The 22,699-nt window shown below is 40.0% G+C and overlaps 1 long non-coding RNA gene across 1 annotated transcript; it reads left to right on the top strand.

The window, feature by feature from the left end:
- The first annotated feature begins 20,966 nt into the window (after nucleotides 1-20,966).
- Nucleotides 20,967-22,205, top strand: LOC127537736 (uncharacterized). The gene is made up of 3 exons (XR_007947557.1): nucleotides 20,967-21,072; nucleotides 21,345-21,444; nucleotides 21,881-22,205. It is a non-coding gene; the product is annotated as an uncharacterized LOC127537736 (long non-coding RNA).
- The last annotated feature ends 494 nt before the right edge of the window (nucleotides 22,206-22,699 follow it).

The following is a 22,699-nucleotide window of genomic DNA, read 5'->3' as shown; positions in this document are numbered from 1 at the left end:
GGATTTGGGTATTTGAGATTAAAAAACGTTAGTGTTTGTTTGTTTGCAAACGGGTTTGATTTTGTTTTCATATCTGAATCTTAATCACACCTGAATAGAACGTTTAATTAATCAAATATTCCTCGTGTGTCATGTTTCTCCTCGGTCAGATTTAAGCGAGTTACGTAGGGCATTTTGAATCGGTATATTATATTTTTAATGTAAAAGCATTGCGAATCCAACGCTATATTTTGCATTCGCAGGGGCCGGCAATTAGATGTGGCTTCGGGCCAAAATTTGTGTAAACATTATTCGGTCGTTTGACCGACGGGCCGGTGCGCTGGTATTTATTAAATAATTTTGATGAGTGGGTATCCGATACCTGTATAGCTCAGCACGTTAAGCAGGTGATTCATGTACAAGAGCTGGTCTCGGACGCGGGTTCGATTACAGTCTGCTTTATTATAATATTTTGAAGTTTTTCATACACAAATGCAGATTTTTAAACGGACTGCTGTAAAACTTTTTAACATGATTGAAGATATCAAACTCATGGACAACTCCTAACCCATTGGACATTCATGCGGACAGACTTCTGTTTCAATTTAAAAAAACAAAACAAAACAAAACGTGCAGCACTTCGGCACCTTTCTTCTTCGGTGGTGTCTGTGTAAAACAATGTCCAACATGCAAACAGCACACCTAGCGCCATGAAGCACAAAATGCAGGTGTAAATCAATGGGGTGCTGAACATAGTAATATTCATAGCGGAAATAATAGATAATAATAATAATGATAGGTAATAGAATATTCTGAAATTAAGCTCGACTGTAGACAGGTATTTTGCAAACACTGTAAACACACACACACACACTAATATATGTTAGAGAAGCAGATAATGGCAGTAGAGTCAATTATTTTAATAATTTGAAGAGACAATATATGATTACGCTATATATACATATATAAACAAAATACTGACTAATGAACACACATTTCTGTATAAAACTATATATATATATATATATATATAATATCATTTTCTGACATATCTTTTTTAATATATATGTATGAATTATATTGATAGTCTATATGTGATTTATATAATAATTTTCTCTGATATATAACTTATCTATTACATATATATATATATACACACGTGGACAAAATTGTTGGTACCCCTCAGTTAAAGAAGGAAAAACCCACAATTCTCACTTAAATCACTTGAAACTCACAAAAGTAACAATAAATAAAAATTTACTGAAAATTAAATAATCAAAAACAGCCATTACTTTTGAATTGTTGATTAACATAATTATTTAAAAAAACAAACTAATGAAACAGGCCTGGACAAAAATGATGGTACCTCTATAAAAGATTGAAAACTATTTGACCAGAGTGACATGATTAACTCAGGTGTGTCATTTAATTGACATCACAGGTGTTTCCAAACTCATAATCAGTCAGTCTGCCTATTTAAAGGGAGACAAGTAGTCACCCTGCTGTTTGGTGAAAAGGTGTGTACCACACTGAACATGGACAACAGAAAGCGAAGGAGAGAATTGTCCCAGGACATCCGAAAAAAAATTATAGACAAACATCTTAAAGGTAAAGGCTATAAGACCATCTCTAAACAGCTTGAAGTTCCTGTGACAACAGTGGCTCATATTATTCAGAAGTTCAAGACCCACGGGACAGTCGCCAACCTCCCTGGACGTGGCCGCAAGAGGAAAATTGATGACAAATTGAAGAGACGGATCGTTGGAATTGTATCCAAAGAGCCCAGAGCAACCTCCAAAGAAATTAAAGGTGAACTCCAAGGCCAAGGTACATCAGTGTCAGATCGCACCATTCGTCGTTGTTTGAGCCAAAGTGGACTTCATGGGAGACGACCAAGGAGGACACCACTGCTGAAAAAAACTCATAAAAAAGCCAGACTGGAATTTGCAAAAATGCATGTTGACAAGCCACAAAGCTTCTGGGAGAATGTCCTTTGGACAGATGAGACCAAACTGGAGCTTTTTGGTAAGGCACATCAACTCTATGTTCATAGACTCAAAAACCAAGCATACGAAGAAAAGAACACTGTCCCTACGGTGAAACATGGAGGAGGCTCAGTAATGTTTTGGGGCTGCTTTGCTGCATCTGGCACAGGGTGTCTTGAAAGTGTGCAAGGTACGATGAAATCTGAAGACTATCAAGGCATTCTGGAGAGAAATGTGCTGCCTAGTGTCAGAAAGCTTGGTCTCAGTCGCAGGTCATGGGTCTTCCAACAGGACAACCATCCAAAACACACAGCCAAAAACACCCAAGAATGGCTGAGAGAAAAGCGTTGGACTATTCTAAAGTGGCCTTCTATGAGCCCAGATCTGAATCCCATTGAACATATGTGGAAGGAGCTGAAACATGCCATTTGGAGAAGACACCCATCAAACCTGAGACAACTGGAGCTGTTTGCTCATGAGGAGTGGGCCAAAATACCTGTTGACAGCTGCAGAACGCTCATTGACAAATACAGAAATCGTTTAATTACAGTGATTGTCTCAAAAGGTTGTGCAACAAAATATTAAGTTATGGGTACCATCATTTTTGTCCAGCCCTATTTCATTAGTTTGTTTTTTTAAATAATTATGTTAATCAACAATTCAAAAGTGATGGCTGATTTTGATTATTTAATTTTCAATAAATTTTTATTTATTGTTACTTTTGTGAGTTTCAAGTGATTTCAGTGAGAATTGTGGGTTTTTCCTTCTTTAACTGAGGGGTACCAACAATTTTGTCCACGTGTGTATATATATATGTGTGTGTGTGTGTGTGTGTGTGTGTGTGTGTGTGTGTGAATGATGTTGATACTCCATCTATGATTTATATATATTCATTTTCTCTGATATACAACTTCTATCTATTGTTTTATAGAAAAATATGTGTTCATTAGTCAGTATTTTGTTTATATATGTGTATATAGCGTAATCATATTGTCTCTTCAAATTATTAAAATAATTGATTTTGCTGCCATTATCCGCTTCTCTAACATATATTAGTGTGTGTGTGTTTACAGTGTTTGCAAAATACCTGTCTACAGTCGAGCTTAATATCAGAATATTCTATTACTGTTAATCCCACTATGAATATTAAAATACGCCGAACCATTTGTCCTGTATCATAGCTACATGTATGACGCTTGCAGCAAAAAAAATTAAAAAACGCGTGAAAATCAGTTTAATATTCAGAGTTAAGATGGATTAAATGCGCTGTCAAACAGCGCTGAGTGGAGCGGACCACTCACCCCCGGTGAGTCAGTATGTACAATTTCAGCCTCCTAGGTCAACAGGGGGCCAGATGGTACCTAATATTTGACTGAGTAGGTGTGTTCTCCATTCTCCAAACTTCAACATGGTACCATCTGGCCCCCTGTTGACCTAGGAGGCTGAAATTGTACATACCGACTCACCGGGGGCCCTAGTACTTGTGGTTAAGATTTCGTCCCGTTTGGGTAAAAAATGAGGGTGAGGGTCTAATTCCACTGGCAGAAGGCTCTCAGGGTTTAAAAATCTGACAAGACCTGATTTTCCAACATGAACACTTGGTCAGATTTTTCTACTGGGACCCTGGGGCTGATCTTTTAGTATGTTATACTAGGCTATATTTGGAGCTGAACTGTGCTGGTTTGGTGTCTCTGTGACCTTCCTGTGACCCCTGGCGCAGGGTCAAAGTTTGACATTTTTGGACTATGAAGCCCCACAAATCGGTCATTTTTGCATCAAATGAGCTGAAACTTTTAGGGGTGATTCAGGTGACCTTGGTGAACAATTGATTTGAAGCACAAGTCTCTAGGTCGTTCCTGGAGCTACTTCCGGTTTGGGAGGGGCTAGCAAAACAGTTCCAGTGGATTTAGATTTTAGATGTTTCAGAGGTACCAGATCCCAGGTTTCAGCTCTCTGAGTGTAACAGAAGTGAAATGAGAGCAAAAGAGGGACATTTATGAAAAAACGTGTTTTTTTGGGCCCTCATTCCTTCTTCAGGGCCCCTGGAGGTCTGAAACGTGCATGAGCGTTCACATTAGCCTCTGTATATAGAACCTGTGCAGTTTGGTCCAAATTGGTTTAGGATTGTGCGAGATTTTGACCTTTTTAGCCCATTTTGAAGCATTTGGACATTAAAGGGTTAACCGTAGAGTAAGAAACAGGGCCATGATCGAGCCCCTTTTGAGTAAACTCTCTGAAAAAAAAATATGCAAGGTCAGGAGGTGGTCTACTAGGAGCGTGTACGATTTGGTGTCACTAGACCCAAAAATGACCGAGCAGGAATTTTTTTTACATGTCTGAAGGCCTCAGGCTGCATCACTGCTAGCAGGCCTCACTGCTGAAAAACGCGGGTTCCCGTGGGGCTAGACCCTTGAAAACAGATACAGTGCTTCATGTGACTGCTCTGAACAGTCCCACACAATATCAGACTTGAATTCCACTGGGAATGACTTTTATGATACTTGTTGCACAAAATGTCTCCTTCATTTGAAGTCTTCTTCCGCGAAGCTGTCGGGCTACTGAACAGGTCCGTGTAGACTCTGTTTTCATATCACCACCACCTCTCCCCCGCAAATACACATGCATGCACACATCCCCACATACACACACAAGCATACACACATTCATACACACACTGCACTACTGGACTAGGCTCTTTATTCATTTACCTACTAAATATTGCACAAACTGTTGGTTCACTGCACATATATCTATGTTGCAGATTTGTATATATTAGTGTGTCTCTTTATACTTATATTGTCTTTAGGAGAGTGTTTTTATATTTTTTTGATGGCTGATACTGGGACCAGGGTCAAATTTCATATTGTTTCATGTGCAAATAGTTAGTTTCAAGTTTATTTGTAAAAGGACAGCGTGCAGTTACATTAAAAAGATGGTTGCACCAGATTTAGCTTCAAGCTAATTTCCATCTGTAGTCCTTGGTCAATAAAAAACATTCATTATTTAAAACAACGCATATAAAACGCATTACCTTAATGCAAAACAAAATCAAAATCAATCTTAAAATATTTACAAATATGTATGCAACGTTGTTGGTTTATAGAACAATTATCAAAATGCAAAAGTATAACGAGGAAGACTGTTTTCAAACCAATTACAATATATTTAAAGTGCATTTAAATGACAAAAACAGAGTGCAAAAGTACAAAGTTAAAGTGCAGAGTTGTATGCGAAACAATAGTTTCGTAGATCCTAAAAGTGGTAGCTATCAGATGGTACCGACGAGGGTAGCATCTGATAGCTCTATACCAGATTGGTACTGTAAATACACACTGTACTATTTTTACACTGATAGTCTGGTAGTCTGGCAGCCATCAGATGGTATCCACGAGGGTATCATCTGATGGCCAAATACCCGTCTGGTATTATTAATGCGAACAGGACTGATGATCAAACAGCCAGTTTTTAACAGCCCGAGAAAAGCTGTGGAAATCTGCCATGTTCTTAAAATTATCAGGCAGCCCATTCCATTCCTTGATGGCTTTGTAAGAAAAGGCTGACTGAGAGAAGGCAGACTTTCTTTTGGGAATGTGGCAGTCACCCCTGGACGCCGACCTAAGCACTCTACTGGTTAGTTGAGAGCGTAGCTGTACATAGGTCTTTAGAGGGGGTGGTGCTGCGTCATGCAAGATTTTATGTACCAGGCGGATATATACCTGATCAGGTTGTCAAAGCTTAAAATTTTATATTTTTCCAATATGTTGCAATGGTGGTACCGCCGGGGCTATTTATCTAGAATTTTCAAGGCCTGATTATGTAGTGCCCTAAGAGGGTTTAGAACTGTCAATTTAGCTTGAGACCATGATGACATACAATACAACATATGGGATATAATTATAGCATTGAAATAAGTTTTTGCAGCTTCCAGCGACAAAGAGCTCCTAATGTGCTGGAAGTTCACAATGTTAAATTTTAGAACCTGACAGATCTTTTTGACGTGCTTTTTAAAATTAATCGTACGATCCAATATAACACCTAAGTATTTTACTTCCTCTACGTTTTTGATCATGTGACTACCGGCATAGATATTTGGGGGGACATTTAGATTTTGCTTGTTGGAGAAATACATTGTAACGGTTTTATCTATGTTCAACGTAAGGCATGACTTGTTAAGCCATTCAAGTGCTTTTCCCATTGTCACTGAAAGCTTAGATGCGACAGAATTTGCATCAGAGCCGTGTGCAAAGAAAACCGTGTCATCAGCATACATCAAGACCTCCACATCATCACAGATGGAAGGTAGGTCATTGATGTACAGACTGAAGAGTAACGGCCCCAGAATAGACCCTTGGGGCACACCTGTAAAACAGGTTGTGAACGGCGAAGTTTTGTCATTTATTCTTACGCACTGTTGGCGATTTGCTAGATATGACTGAAACCAACTGATAGTGTTTGCGGAAAGGTTAAAATTTTGCAGTTTTTTCAGCAGCACAGAGTGGTTCACTGTATCGAATGCCTTACGAAGATCCAGGAAAATGGCCCCAACTACCCCTCCCTTATCAAGACTGGATTTGATCACCTCGAGGAAATAACAACATGCGGTGTCGGTAGAGTGTTTTGAACGAAAACCAAATTGCATGGGACGTAAAATATTGCTATTATCAAGGTGCTCAATCAGCTGTTCTGCAACAATTTTTTCAATAACTTTAGAGACCGCAGGCAGTATACTAATGGGTCTGTAGTTCTTAATATCCTTTCTGCTACCTGACTTGAAAATAGGTGTTACAATTGCTGTTTTAAGAGAGGAGGGAAAAACACCTTCGCTGAAAGACTGATTTGTTATATGCACAAGTGGTGCTGCTAAAACATCTTTATATTTCTTTACAAACAACGGGTCAAGTCCCCATGAATCCTTAACTCTGGAATTAGAGAGTGACAAAATAACTTTGCTGACCTTTTCTTCATTCACATATTCTAAATTTAGAACATCCAACAGAGAGGGAAGTGACCCTCTAGTAAAACCACAAGCTACAGACCCTACAGAGGCTGATAGTGATGTTGTTGGTGCCTCGATGTTAGAGGGATCACATAGCTCTGAGATGGAGGTGATAAAATACTCATTAAACATATTTGCAACCTTCAAGCTGTCCTTTACAGTTGTTTGTATAGCAGGAGCAGATGCTCCACTATTTTGAGAGTTTACATCAAGTTCAATGGTTCCTTTTCTAGTCTGCTCTTTCCCAGATAGTTTATCAATACATCTCCATATCAGTTTACTGTTCCCTTTGGCCTGCTGTATCATTTCTAGAAAAAAGTCAGCTTGTGCTTTTCTCAGCTGTCCTGTGACTTTGTTTCGTAGGCTTTTAAAGAGCAGCTGGTCAGTGTTGAGCCTAGATTTAAGATACCTTTTCAGGTGTGGAATGTGGAATGATACGACAATAAAGTGAACCCTTGAACCTTTGAACCTTGATTTAGTGACCCTTGACCCCTTCAAAAGTGTTTTCACTGCAGACTTGCTCCCAGAGCATTCAGCACCATAGACATAATAAAGAGTAGACGCCGCATCCACCGCTACTGCCTATTGGGGCTGATGAGTGGTGGGGCCGCCATCTTGGTCCGGTCATCCGCTCCACTCAGCGCTGTTTGACAGCGCATTTAATCCATCTTAACTCTGAATATTAAACTGATTTTCATGCGTTTTTTAATTTTTTTTGCTGCAAACGTCATACATGTAGCTATGATACAGGACAAATGGTTCGGCGTATTTTAATATTCATAGTGGGATTAACAGTAATAGAATATTCTGATATTAAGCTCGACTGTAGACAGGTATTTTGCAAACACTGTAAACACACACACACTAATATATGTTAGAGAAGCAGATAATGGCAGCAAAATCAATTATTTTAATAATTTGAAGAGACAATATGATTACGCTATATACACATATATAAACAAAATACTGACTAATGAACACATATTTCTCTATAAAATAATAGATAGAAGTTATATATCAGAGAAAATGAATACATATAAATCATAGATGGAGTATCAACATCATTCACACACACACACACACATACATATATATATATATATATATATATATATATGTAATAGATAAGTTATATATCAGAGAAAATTATTATATAAATCACATATAGACTATCAATATAATTCATACATATATATTAAAAAAGATATGTCAGAAAATGATATTATGTATATATATATATATATAGTTTTATACAGAAATATGTGTTCATTAGTCAGTATTTTGTTTATATATGTATATATAGCGTAATCATATATTGTCTCTTCAAATTATTAAAATAATTGACTTTACTGCCATTATCTGCTTCTCTAACATATATTAGTGTGTGTGTGTGTGTGTGTGTGTGTGTGTGTTTACAGCGTTTGCAAAATACCTGTCTACAGTCGAGCTTAATTTCAGAATATTCTATTACCTATCATTATTATTATTATCTATTATTTCCGCTATGAATATTACTATGTTCAGCACCCCATTGATTTACACCTGCATTTTGTGCTTCATGGCGCTAGGTGTGCTGTTTGCATGTTGGACATTGTTTTACACAGACACCACCGAAGAAGAAAGGTGCTGAAGTGCTGCACGTTTTGTTTTGTTTTTTTAAATTGAAACAGAAGTCTGTCCGCATGAATGTCCAATGGGTTAGGAGTTGTCCATGAGTTTGATATCTTCAATCATGTTAAAAAGTTTTACAGCAGTCCGTTTAGAAATCTGCATTTGTGTATGAAAAACTTCCAAAATATTATAATAAAGCAGACCAGAATCAACCCGCGTCCGAGACCAGCTCTTGTACATGAGTCACCTGCTTAACGTGCTGAGCTATAAAGGTATCGGATACCCACTCATCAAAATTATTTAATAAATACCAGCGCACCGGCCCGTCGGTCAAACGACCGAATAATGTTTACACAAATTTTGGCCCGAAGCCACATCTAATTGCCGGCCCCTGCGAATGCAAAATATAGCGTTGGATTCGCAATGCTTTTACATTAAAAATATAATATACCGATTCAAAATGCCCTACGTAACTCGCTTAAATCTGACCGAGGAGAAACATGACACACGAGGAATATTTGATTAATTAAACGTTCTATTCAGGTGTGATTAAGATTCAGATATGAAAACAAAATCAAACCCCTTTGCAAACAAACAAACACTAACGTTTTTTAATCTCAAATACCCAAATCCTGCAGCAAAAATAAAGGCATCACATTATATATATGGGACGATGTAATGCAAAATATAGCGTTGGATTCGCAACGCTTTTACATAAAAAATATTCGTTTGAAATACGTTCTGAGTGGCATGAAAAGTCCTCCGCTTGAAATACATTGGTTTGAATTTCGTTGTGAGCAACACGTAAAATATGAGAAACCGTGTTGGTGCGCACGTAACCATAGATTAATTTACGTGACAGTTTCACGAATCCTTGTGAGACCGTGTTGGGAATTAATACAAATCTGTACATGGATATGATTTTCTCCGATGGGACCACGAAAACTGCATACAGTAAAGTAAATCTCTTCTGCATTGCACACATACTACACTTTTGTGTAACTCTGGATGTCAGAGTAAAGGCAGACAGATCCACCGATCAGCCACAACATTCTGACCATTGACAGCTGAAGACAACAGCATCCATCATCTTGTTCTAATGAAACGTTCTGCTGGGAAACCTTGACGTTCATGTGGATGTTTGACACGTACCACCACCGAAACACTGCAGGACACACAACCCCTCAGTCTGATTGAGCATCTATGAGATGGTCCAGGATCAGCCTGATCTAGGTAGGACCCGCTCTGCAACCCACAGGACATCCTCAGAGGTCCTGATGAACCACTGGGTCAGAGGAGTTTTAGCAGCATAAAGGGAACAACACAGTATTAGACAGGCGGTCATAATGTTATACTGTTATATTGTCATGCAGATTATATGATCGGTAAACGTTACCATCAATTATAACGTTCACATTGATCATCAATCCATCCATCCATCCTCTATACACCGCTTTATCCTCACTAGGGTCACGGGGCCACATTGATCAGGAAAAAAACAAACAAAAAACTATCAGTTCACTCAGAAACTGTGGGGTAAAATATGGAGGTATTTCAGGTGCAAAATGTTTCAGTGTTTCCCCTGGGTTGAAACGCCTGTGAGGTGGTGGGTCGCGCCAGAGGCGCGAAGCAACTGGGGGGGTCCGGGGGCAAAATTTTGAAAATCAAGATGCAAAATGGGGCATTCTGGCACAATTTGGAGCACATTTTGTTGCATCTGTAGCCATTTCCAAAAACTAAATTAAATAAAATTTTCATGTTTCTTTTCTAAAAATTAGTGATAGGGAGAAAATATAAACAGACAAATAGACAAATATAAACTCACCTGTCCTTGCGATCAAAACATGTCAACTAGTCCAGTCTATTATATTCTGGTCAGATTTCCACAAGCCATTCCAAAATGCCACATCAGTTCTTATTACAAATTTGAAAAAGACGACAAAGGACTTGAATCTGGAATCAAGTGGTGACTTTTACTTTTTTTCTAAAAGCAACTACATGTTAGGTACCAAATTCCCACTTCATTTTTATTTATAATAAAAAGGTTGTCATGACCTTCATTTTACTTAAAAATGTGAAAGAAAACTTCAACTCTGGGTTAACAACTGGTTTTCTGAAGGAGTTAGGTCTGTTTTCAAAACTGTTACCTTTTTGAACACAGAACTAGAATTTGAACACAGAATTTGTTTTGCCATTGAATGATATAATTTCGGGCACTCTATAAATCATTTTATCAAAAGAAACTAGGAACTTTATATTCCGTTGAAATCATTTGTCTCGTTCGTGAGAACTGGTTTTGTCGTGCCTAAATGTTTTAACGGGAGCCATTTTTGCAGTCACTGTCAATTCGTATCGCCGCGGACAACAAAACAGTAAGCAAACTCGGTAAAGGAAGCGAGATCGATGCCTACACTGCGTTGCTCACTTTATTTTGATGACATGCGATAGTTTTGATACTTAATTTGACATATGTCTGTGATACACACCTGCTTTTAGCCCCGAGAAACGAAACGATGGAGCGCTGCCGCTTCTTGACGGCCATGCTCGTTGTTCGCCAATCGGAACGACCGACATTTGAAACACGAACTCGCGGGATGTCATACGAGAACTGAGTGTTACCGACCAATGGGGATGTGCCTTGCTGTCTTCACTCACGGCGAGAAAAGGCTGCCATTCTGACTTGTTGATTTCAGCGGCGAATATACCGGACTCATGTGTCAATGCTTTCTAATATTTGGCATTACTTTTTTTTTGGTGCGGACCAGTGAGGCGGCAATGTCGGCAAAATTGTAATGAGGCGGTGGCCTACACCAGCGAGGCGGCCCGCCTCGTCGGTCATATAGGAGGGGAAACACTGTGTTTGAGCACCTGTAACATCGAATTTGTAGTTGTGTACATTGAATTTGTATGTGTATCAGCAAATATGATTTCCCACACTCTATGAGTTGTGTACTTGTAAAATAATTTCTTGTATGTGTCGATTTTTTTCTTCCCACAAATACAACACAAAAATACACATTCACAAAACCGTAATTACAGGTGCACAAATCATATTTACAGGTGCACAAATCCTCCTCTACAAGTCACATATTTCAACACTGACACGCTCACATTTTGCACCTATTGTTGCAGTACACTAAGTGCAAAACATACTTGTGCACCTGTATTGTACAAAGTGAAGTTGAAGTGAGAATTTGAATATGTGCAAATGTGTGTATAAATTCTACGCTCTGAGATCGACAGACTTTTCGGCCAGTCAGAGAGACGCTTTGCCCGCCCAGCCAATCAGAGGTTTTTATTCAATCCGAGGTCGCTTTACCGACTTCCCGGTGTGGAATTTCACGATGGAGAGAGTGTGCAGTTCTTGTTTTGGACGGCTGGTCTGCTCTAATCTCTATAATGCGCATTTCCCAATGACTCAAACAACTTATCCATTCCTCTTAGTACATTGAAATCAAAGCCGACACTCTCTCCATCGTGAAATTCCACACCCGGAAGTCGGTAAAGCGACCTCGGATGGAATAAAAACCTCCGATTGGCTGGGCGGGCAAAGCGTCTCTCTGACTGGCCGAAAAGTCTGTCGATCTCAGAGCATAGAATTTATACACAGATCGGATCGTTTTGTAGCTTTGCACCAAATATTTCAGCGGGACCGGAAGTACGATTTCTGATTTGCACCTGTAGAAAACCGAATGTGTGACTCGTGGGGAGGATTCGAGTGGTTGGAAGTAGCAATGTGTGTTCGTGTGTTAGAGGACACAGCTATTTTCGTGGTAAATTATGTCACATACCTATTGCACAAGTTCACATTCAGATTTGCACATATTCAAATTCTCACCTCAGCTTCACTTCGTACAATACAGGTGCACAAGTATGTTTTGCACTTAGTGTGCTGCATAGGTGCAAAATGTGAGCGTGTCAGTGTTGAAATATGCGACTTGGAGACAAGGATTTGTGCACCTGTAATTACGATTTTGTGAATGTGTATTTTTGTGTTGTGTTTGTGGGAAGAAAAAAAAAATCGACACATACAAGAAATTATTTTTATTTAAGTACACAACTCATAGTGTGGGAAATCATATTTGCTGATACACATACAAATTCAATGTACACAACTACAAATTCGATGTTGCAGGTGTTCAAACATTTTGCACCTGAAATACCTCCATAGTTAAACCTCAAAACACAGACCTCAACAGCAGTTTGTTTCAAAGCAGAACGCCAGCCGGTTTTCACTGAAGAAGCTTTCAGAGCAACAATTAAATGAAAGTTTTGTTCTCATTAATTTCAGTCAGCCAAAATAATGCATGCACACACCAGTAAAAGATTTTTTTTAAATAAATATTTCATTTGTATCAGTACTTTCATCAAATCACCATAACTCTGTGTCCTGTTGTACCATGTTTTCCCAACAGATGGCATTACCCTCATGAATGGAGCATCAGCGGGTGACGTCTACAGTGGTTCTCAACCCTGTTCCTCAGGACCCACTGTCCTGCATGTTTTAGGTGCTTCCCTGCTCCAACACACCTGATTCAAATGATCAGCTCGTCATCAGGCTTCTGCAGAGGCTTGATGACGAGCTGATCATTTGAATCAGGTGTGTTGGAGCAGGGAAGCATCTAAAACATGCAGGACAGTGGGTCCTGAGGAACAAGGTTGAGAACCACTGGTCTACAACACAACAGAAATGTCTGGAAGCCAGTGGCCTCCACTTTGAGCACCTCTTGTAATTGTAGAGGCCAAAGATAACCTTTATTAATCTTGAGATGTCTGAATTAATTTGGTATTGAAATATTTATGCAAGTTTTACTTTTCCTGATATGTCTAAACATTATTTTGACCGACTCTGTATGATGGGTTTCTGACAGGTCACCAGTCAACATCTTTTTATAATAATGACAAACATACCTGCATTCTACAGGAGGGATTTTCCTCACGTGCAGGTAAAGATGTGTGAGGAGCTTAGAGATGACAGGAGCAGGAGTCATCCTCACTAATTCAGCTTCCACCTAGAAACAGAAAGACCACAAGCAAACACACTGATAGACTCTGAAATGTTCAACCTCACAGCTGCTTCTAAATTCTGCTGAAAGCACTGACACACATTCTCTTACGAGGTTGTGTAAAAAGCAGCCTGTCCTCTGAGCTACTGAGAAATCTTCCCGAACAAAGTTTCGACGTGTCAATCGGCTCAACGAAAACTAAAGCCTCAGTCAGAGATAACAGGTATCGCAAATTATAAACAATTTTCTTTGTGAACTCAGATTTTTGCTTCATCCTCACATAAAAAGGGAAGTTGAACTCGTCAGATGCCTGAATATGAAGGGCTTGTGCAGTTCCAGATCCAAAAGTAAGATGATTTAACTCATGTTTTACTACAAATATACGCAATAATTATTAAATACAATGGCTGGTTGTTAGTTTACTCACTATTATTGTCACTTTATATACTGGATTGAACTTGAGCAGTGGAAGAGAGAAGGAATTTAATGAAATTATGGAGATTCAGAGAGGTAATGTTGCACAATGTTAAGTTCAGAGCAGTTTAATTCAAACCAGCTGAATGTTAAACTTCAGTGCAGCTGAACGGGTTTTAGCTAACCTTAAAGTGAAATAACTTTTTTCAAAGCTAAAATACACAGCAGAGAAATACAGATTGAGAAGTTCATTCTAATCATGAGAAAGAGCTGAGGCAGCAACTTACACGGGTGTTCAACGGTAAGTTAGCCACCAGTGTAAATTAGCCCGCTAGCTAACTTAGCCGCTTAGCTAGCTAACGCGTCTGGATCACCTGCTCAAACACGACAAAACACAACTCTTCACAAGTCGCTGACTTAACGTACAACAAAAAAAAAACGATACTGGTGAGAAGCATTTATCTTCTTACCGTGTCTTACTCCAAAAACAAGGTCAACAGCAGCCAGAGATGCTACCAGACAAGCTGACCATAGATATATACAGAAGATTAGATACGCATTACCCACAATTCCAAGGGGCAGCCTCAGACTAAACTAATCCAGCCGCTCACACGAAAACTAAAGCAAATAGAAATGTCAAACCACCGTGGGGTGGTCAGGTTTCCCTGGGAGATTGTGTCACACATGGAAATGCCTCCAAAAAATATGTGAACACCATGAGTGAGGCCAACATCCGGTCAGTTGACTATATATACCGCTGGACTGCATTATGGAAATTTAGAGGTTGGCGTGACCTATTGCAGGTGAAGTTCTGCTACCACACCAGCATACATTATCACTGAAATAAAGTGCCAGTGGGCCAATTCATGTCACAAGGGAATTGGACAAACACTGGCCAACTCTGGGCTGTACGGAGAATGGCCAGCTCCCAGCCCGGAGGAGTAGGTGGCTGGCGGAAACGGGGAACTTCACATTGTAATAGGTGTCACGCCTGTGAGGTATGCATACTCACCACCCTCTAAACATCTTTTTTTTTTTTTTTTTTTTTTAATTATTTTATTTGTTCTTTATTTTATTTATTCTTTTTTAAATCAATATTTACTTATCCGGAAACATCCAGCGGTTCTGACTGTTTCTGAAATGGAGCTCAATCACTTGTTGAAAATGCTTCATGAAATCACGATTGCAGCTATTACCACAATAAGAGCTTTTTCTATTTCTACACTTTTATGGATCTCATCACACATCAGTCACGTAAACTAACCACGCTTTTGGAAGCACATGAATTTTGCTGATTCTCTAGGTGACGGTGGATCACACACTGACACTTCAGCTCCACCTGAAGACCAGCGTCTAGCATCTTCCACAGTCACAGTCACTTGTCCTGCCTTCAACAGCTCCACTCACGTTTGCCATTAACTGGGTGCAGACTTACTTTTGTTACAGTGCAAATTATCTGCTGATGGATAATTTTCACTGGAACAAAAGTAAACCTGTGGAATAAATGCAGGTCGAAACGTGGAAACATGAAGTCAAGTGACAGACACAGACTGTGACGTAATCGCTCACGCAGTCCATTTGTGTCCACTCACAACTTCATCTTGTCGGTGGCCGAGTGTTTAAAACTGCCCGCTTAAGACTTTAAGGTCGGCCGATCGAATCCCGTCGCGTTCAGTTTTAGATAGAGACGACTGTAGTCTGTGACCTGCTGCGAGGCTCGGCTCTCCCTGCCGCCCGAGGGTCGAGCTCATTAGCTAAGTAAGTTGTTGTTTTAAAAATGTGATATTAAACTACAGAATTAAAAGAGCTAGCGATGTGATGTGTGCGGGTACGTGTTTTTGTCAGGTTCCGTCGTCGCCGTATAAACTTCGGATTTTCTTTTTTATCGTTTTGGATACTCCGTGCGAATATGAACGTTTGTCACAGTGGTCTTGCTGAAAAGTCAATTTAACCTGACATTTTTGGTGGCCGGTGTGACGTTACCGACGGCTTTATAACGCTAGGTTTACTTCGTCCTGTTACCTGTCGGGTCTGGTCTTGTAAGGCGTTTTGATAATGCATGGTTTGTCACATTGTTGCTGATGTACAGTCTATTTAACCTTCACGTGTTTGCAATGAACAGCTTGTGGCCGATGTGACATCGGTGACTGCCTAATAACGCTACGGTTACTGAGTTTATTACGAAGGAGTGAGTGAGCAAATAAGATATCGGATTAGTGGAAAGTACAAATTAGGCACCCATTTATTCCATTTTGCGATATCAGTATTGTGCTTTAGAGGGAAAACCTTTTTTTCCTCAGCTACATTGACTTAGTAGCTTTAGTTAGTGTTGGCAGTTACTCTGCAGATTGATGTGAATGTTACAGTAGCATACATAGACTGAGCATAATATACTGTCAGACAAAGCTTAAGAGATGATTCTTGACTGAATAAAACGGGGAGTAAGATAATGTACACAGCTGCCTTAACCCTCAAGCGACCCAGTGGGGTCATTTATGACCCCAGCCATATAATTATATTGCCGTTTTTATATCTTTTATCCAAAAAATGTTTCCTACCATGAATTTGTCAATCTACTTGTCCTACAGCTGCTCATAGTTTTTTGTAGAGATCGGCCAACCGGTGTGACAAGGACAATGGAAACTTGTCTGGGGTCACGTATGACCCCAGAAAGATGTATAGGTTTTCCACTATTGTAGGCCTTAGTTTTATTTATTTATTTTACCTCTAATCGCTATATTTCAGTGTTTTGCAGTGCACTGTAGCTGGCAGACCTACATTTTTAGCCACAGCTGCCCTGGGGCAGACTGACTGGCTGCAGATCCACTCCTACAACCCTCTGACCACCACCAACATTACACAGCACACACATTCATACACCAGTGTAAGTGGCAGCACTGGAGGTAAGGTGGGTAAAGTGTCTTACATTGGACGAACGGCTCTGCCACCTGAGCCACGGCCGCCCCAATCTAAATACTTCTCTGCATGTTACATTGCACACATACAGACAAGATGTTTGTGTGGATTTGTTTTTATGTACTTTTGATTTACTATTGAGGAAACAAAAGGAATAAACTTTAAAAGAAGTGGCAGACAAAGCGTGTCTAAATAAATCTTATTGCGTTCTTACAATGCATCATATTGTTCAGATGGTTTTACTTTATCTCTGAGTCAAAAATGATTAAATCCATGAATAATTACAGAAGGTTACTTTAGAATATCCATCTTAAAATGCAGTGGAGTGGAATAGGTAAGAAAGCACAAAAAGAGGCACTAAAGTAGACATTCCTGTGTAAATATAGCGGGGTCATAAATGACCCAGTCGGTCATTTTAGTCGCTAAAAATAGCTGGTCGCTTGAGGGTTAAGCAATGTGTTACCAAATGTCTTGTCAATATCATCTTTCCTTGCTGTGATATTTACATTTTTCAGTTTCCTTATATTTATTTTTCTTAAAACCTAGATGGAACCTCGCTTCCGGAGGCGAGCTGCCGGCAGTCTCAACCTCTCAGACTCACCTGAAGCAGCCAAAGTTAAAGCGCAAAACCGAGACAAGCCACGGCAGCGCCCCTTGTCCCGAGAAGCAGTGCTGGAGAGGGCCAAAAAGAATTGGTCCAGGCCCACGGAGACACACAAATCGAGTACGCCTCCTGGGTTTCTTGAAATTCAGTTTGGCTCGGTGTTTCGTGGCCAGTCATTTAGGTGGGTGGCTGAAAACGCGCTGGGGTATGCTGCTTACCTGGTGGCAGCTATGAAGAGGGACCCCACAGGAGGCAGCAAAGACTCCCGAGAGCATGCCCAGAACGAGGTGTTTTTTAGGGAGTACATTGAAGTGGTTTCCTTCTGGCAGAATTGCTATTGCCGTGAAGGAAGAGCACTATGCTGGAAAAACACGGCAGCCCGCTGCCACCTCCTCTCAGCCCGCTGCCACCACCCAGCCCACCACCACCACCACCCTCCATCATGTTGCCACTTCCACCCAGAACGTTGCCACCTCCTCTCTCTGCTCCTTGTTGGTCGGAAAGTTGGCCGAACCAGCCAAGTTTGTCCAAAGCTATTAAAAGGCTGGTTTCCCCTGTCAAAGCCAAACCTTGTAAGCAAGCATGTATTTATATGATGCATTTTCTATGTTTAGTATTTACTGTTGTTCAGTACTCATCTATGTTGTCCTGCTTTTTGTTGTTTTTAGCTTTGACCCAGGCACGTGCACGGGCAGTCCACCACTTAGGCTCCAGAACCCTCGTGCTCATCACTCAACCCTCTGTGTCCACTGAGCTGGATGACAGCACATTGTTCAGAGGCAATGAAGTTTGAGGAGGCACAGTTGGCACGTATGTCACATGATTTAAACCAGAAGTGGATTTCCATAAGCGCTGTTCAGGTTGACAGCACAGGGGCACCCGGAGCTGGACTTCAAGCAGAGTTAACGGGCTTTGGTGGTATCCACCACAGGTGCCGCTGCGGACCGGTACTCTTCCACCACTGGAGAACTACTTTGGCCACCCCCTGCTGCTCTGGATGCCACGCAAGCTGTGGCAGGTGCAACTGACATGTCCTCATTCAAACTGCAGTAGTCGTCTGACCTCAGCTGGCCTGCATATCCGTGAGTGCATCATCGCCAATGCAAAGGTGATGAATGAGACCACATTACAGCTTCCACAAGTGAATGCTGCGATCATCACACGATGGTGAGTGAATTAGTATGCTTTCTGTATATCTGCACATGCTTTACATGATATTTTAGTTGTACGTATGGTCTCTATCAGTCAGCACAGCATTCCAGCTCCAATCAGTTTTCATAACACGACAGCTGGCTGTGCAAATGTAATGTCAATTTTAAAGAGCCATTTTACAAAAGAATAATGCATGAGAGGGTATACTAAATCGCTGTTTGACCATTACTGTGTCATGCAGCTCCATCGTAGTTATCATCAAAATAGCATATAATCAGTCCTTTTGTATACAATTGCTGAAGTAAAAGTGTGTTAATGTTGGTTATTATTTTGTTGTCCCAGTTCAGCGGGCGTTCCCGGTCACCACGAGCAAGCAATTTTAAAACAGGGTATCAAAGCTCCAGACGCACCCATGGCAGGACCCGAGAGTCTTCCTGCAGCGATGTAGAAAAGCCCAGCTCCATATCCTGGCAGTTCAGCTCAGCCTCTCCTCTTCATTCTGCCTCCAAACACGGCTGGGGAGGCTAAGCTCAAGGGGAGATTCCAGCCTCAGGCCATCTCCCAGGCTCCTCCACCTACAGCAGGCACTTCCTATGATTGCACCGGCACCTTTCCACCACTCTCCCCTTCACTGTACCATCTCTGCAGCATCCTACAGTGTCTGGACCCTCACAGATGATGACTGTGCCTGGAACCTCACAGGCGATTTCCTACCTCCAGCTTTTTCCACCATCAACTCCAGTTCCACCACTCAGCAATATAGGAAGAGGAAACTGGAAAGGGAGCGCACTGGCATTGTCACAAGGAAATATGTCAAGAAGGACAGATGTGATCCTTTGTAAAAAGTGCAACGAAGGAGTAAGCCACCATCCCACCTGCAGTACTTCGGGAACTGGTACTGCGAGGAGTCTGAGAGCCAGTCGTATTGCAGAATGGAGGGCTGTGTGGAGGCTCGTGGTTTATGGGAGAAAAAAGACGGGGAATGACAATCCTCCATCTCCTAAAGGTTTTCTTTGTAGTTTTTTGTGTGTATGTATTATTATTTATCATTATTTATTATGCATATATTTTTGAGCCAACGCTCTTACCTCTTGAGTTTGTGTTTTTTGTTTGGCTATATTTTATTTCACGTGTGCAGAGTTACAATGTGGTAGGGTGTCCTAATAGTGCTTTGTTTCATTATTTTTGTTTTGTTCAGTTTGGTTTTTGTCTTGCACTTATTTCATTTTATTTTCAGCCTTTTGCACTGTGTCTAGCACACATCGGTTTGAACAAAATGCTCTTGAGTGTGATCTGATCTTAATGAGAACAGTTAGCACTAGTAATCATATCAATAATAATAATAATAATTAGTAATAATAATAATAACATCAATTAAAATAATAATGGTAATGATTAGGTTGATAAATAATCAATATGTTAATATAATTATATTGAAAGCAATAGTATTTAATATGGTAACATTAATAATAATAATACTATAATAATAATATATAAATAAATAACAGAATATATATAATGATAATAACAATAGTAATAATAATAAACAAATCTATTATTATATTACAACACGAAGAAAAGTACGAAGAAGACAGAATGAACAAATTAGAAGGAAACCTTCTCCAAGTCCAGAAATACTACAATTAGACGTGTGTTCTTACAACCAGTCTGTGCCACCAGACAGCAAACTTCCTGCTGCCTGAGGTTTTGACGCAATACCTTCAGACAGTTTATCTTTTTAAAAATATATAACTTTTTGTGTCCGAAAAGATGTCGACAGTGTTTGAATAATTAAACTCTGCATTATATTAACAAGAAAAGCACTCGGAGAGCGCAGTACTCCATCGAGGCTGCTCAGTCGTATCATTTCTGATGGATAAGTCCTGATAAGCCGCAGTGGTCAATTTGTAGTAGATCGTAACCATGTGATCAACAGCAGGGCAGCTGATGTAGCGTCACGTTGTTTGTCTGGAACAGTGACGCCATTGCTGCTGGTCTTCACAATTATACAGAAATCTTTCACAAATCCGTGGATCCGTGTACTCAGAAGCTGTAGGCACTGCTAACATCTAACCTCTTGGTCCTTGTGTCATTTCTGACCTTCCCCTGAAAATTTCATCCGGATCCGAGTCCGCATCAATTCCCACTGCCGCACATATATAGACCACAACATTGGTACTGATTTTAAATAACGTTGCGCGCACAGATGGACGGACAGATTACAGACGAAAGGACAAATGTATGCCGATCGTCACATATCTAATTACAGAAGCTAACTCAAGTTGTTGTGTGTGTAGGAACCTGGAGTGTCGGTGTGTTCCACTCTGTGTGATGTTGGAGGCATCGTGGCTCCTTTCCTGCTCTACAGACTGGCTGTCATCTGGCTGGAGCTGCCACTCATCATCTTCGGTGGGTTTTAATATCATGGAGTGGTCCTTATGTGCCAGTTTAGCCACATTCTAAAAATGACAAGTTATAAAAATTGTCTGTTTGCTGCATGTAATTGCGCTCATCCATTTTCATTTAATACTACATGCTTCATAAAAAACACATCATATGGATCAGAGGGGAACAGCAATCGAGAAAAGAATTCAAATTTCGCTGTGAGATATGATGACGTCAGGTAAAAATCAACAGCAGTCGTTAAAAAGCATTTAAGTTAAGACCATGATGCTCTGCAGGGTCTCTGGCTTTCCTGGCTGGTGGTTTGGTGCTGCTGCTCCCTGAGACCAGAGGAGTGCCGCTGCCTGACACCATCGACGACATCGAGTTCCCAGAAAAGTGAGTATTCACTGAGGAGTCCATGCAGTGAGAACAGAGAGCATGAGGCATGTGTGTATTTGCACCTACTCTGAGTACTGTACATGTTTTATGCAGTTTTTGTTTGCAGATCCTGCTATATTTACCTTAATGATGCAGCAAAGCTTTTTTTTAATCAAATAATCAGCAATCAGATTTTTCGTCTTAGTCTTTAAAATATCGTATTGCAAATGCAAGCTCATAATAAAGTTTCTCATAGCCCAGAATAATGTTTTCAGTATCTTCTTTGACCAACCAAAGATATAAAGTTTACTACTATATATGACCAAAAGTGTTGCATTTGACCACAAAATGACTGAAACTAATAATCAGGTATCAGAATAGTTGGTGGTTAATTGCTGCAGCTGTGTATTAAACTCAAGTTTCATGTAAATAATGTAACTCTTTGTGTGTTCAGAGTGAAGGAGAAAGCTGCACTGAAGAACCAGCAGTTGACCAACCTGCTGCTCAACGACGACGTTTCGTCCAACAAAGATCCAGCAACTGTGTAATCTCCCTCAGAGAAGAAATTATTTATTTATGGTGTTGAACAGTGTTGCTTTTGCATATATATTAATTAAATCCATAATTTTAGTTTTTGACTGCGTAGCCAGCTGTATCAAAAGTTTTCTATGTTTGTCTAAGAGCCTTTTCTTGAAGAATTTTCTGTTTCGATTAACTTGATATGTTTCCCGTTATGGAATTGCATTATTAAATTATTAAAGAGTTCTCTTTTAACACAACTGGAGCTCCAAGTGTTGCAAACACTTTTTGGGAGAAACTTGTGTCTCAGTTTAGATAAAAAGATCTCAATGACCAAAACTCTACCTTACGGACCTTATTGGAGTACATTGTCCCAATAAACACTTCATTCTCAGACTGCAGGGTTACTTCTAGTCAGGGGTAAAAGTAGTTTTAAATTCTTGCCGGTACTATTACCAAAACCCTCGTCTCGCTCTAACTTCATGCATTTTTAAATAGCAAAGTTAAAACACAAACAAATAAAAACATATGAATGTTTTACTGTAGGCAAGTGGAATGGTAGGAATTAATAACACTTGAAAATATGGTAAACTTTTTACTTTAATTGAAACACTGAAACATCCAGAATACAAAGCTCTAAGAACAGACATGAGGTCACGAGCAAACACTCCGAATGGAACTCAACATCAAAACACATCACCTAAAAGATTTTCCCACAGAGGCCTAAAATAGTTATAGTAGTATTAGTTAGTTT

This window comes from Acanthochromis polyacanthus, chromosome 16 (genome assembly GCF_021347895.1).
Source record: "Acanthochromis polyacanthus isolate Apoly-LR-REF ecotype Palm Island chromosome 16, KAUST_Apoly_ChrSc, whole genome shotgun sequence".
In the NCBI taxonomy this organism is placed as follows: domain Eukaryota; kingdom Metazoa; phylum Chordata; class Actinopteri; family Pomacentridae; genus Acanthochromis; species Acanthochromis polyacanthus.
The sequence above is the reverse complement of the archived record's forward strand: the minus strand, read 5'-3'. Positions and strand labels throughout refer to the sequence as shown.